Source organism: Pavona decussata, unplaced genomic scaffold (assembly GCF_977016875.1).
Source record: "Pavona decussata unplaced genomic scaffold, jaPavDecu1.1 SCAFFOLD_124, whole genome shotgun sequence".
Classification (NCBI taxonomy): domain Eukaryota; kingdom Metazoa; phylum Cnidaria; class Anthozoa; order Scleractinia; family Agariciidae; genus Pavona; species Pavona decussata.
In genome coordinates this window covers 1,088,874-1,089,375 of record NW_028145538.1, presented here as the reverse complement: position 1 = coordinate 1,089,375, position 502 = coordinate 1,088,874, and the positions used below count along the sequence as shown (strand labels likewise).

General features: G+C 37.8%; 1 non-coding gene across 1 annotated transcript; it reads right to left on the bottom strand.

The window, feature by feature from the left end:
• Nucleotides 1–347: 347 nt before the first annotated feature.
• On the bottom strand, nt 348–420 carry Trnak-cuu (transfer RNA lysine (anticodon CUU)). The gene has a single exon. It is a non-coding gene; the product is annotated as a tRNA-Lys (tRNA).
• Nucleotides 421–502: the final 82 nt, after the last annotated feature.

Sequence of the window (502 nt, the reverse complement as noted above, 5' to 3'; positions counted from 1 at the left end):
ATGGCAAACCGAGATGTGTGGCCATTGTTAACATGGTTAATTTCCATTTGTTACCTTGATTTTATATACAGATTAGCAAAGAAAAAACGTTCTTAATCGACTCTCAGCTTGAGGAATGTTCTTAATACGTTCTTAAAATTTTGGTTAATCTCAGCCTCGACGTTCTTATAAAAAAGGTTCTTATAAAAAAAAAAACAGTGTATTTGTGCTCATTTGTTGTGTAAACGCCAGGGTCCGTTTCTTTTTGCTAAAATGTCATTTTGGCTCCCTGAGGACTCCACCTTGAGCAACTGACTCATTCCCGATAGGGAAAAGAAAATGTTTAGAAAAGAAAAAGAAAAATATCTCGCCCAACGTGGGGCTCGAACCCACGACCCTGAGATTAAGAGTCTCATGCTCTACCGACTGAGCTAGCCGGGCGAACTTGAGATAATAGCTATTTTTTTAGATATTAATAAAACCAATCCGGAACAATGGCAATTGATCATGCGCAGTTTGATAT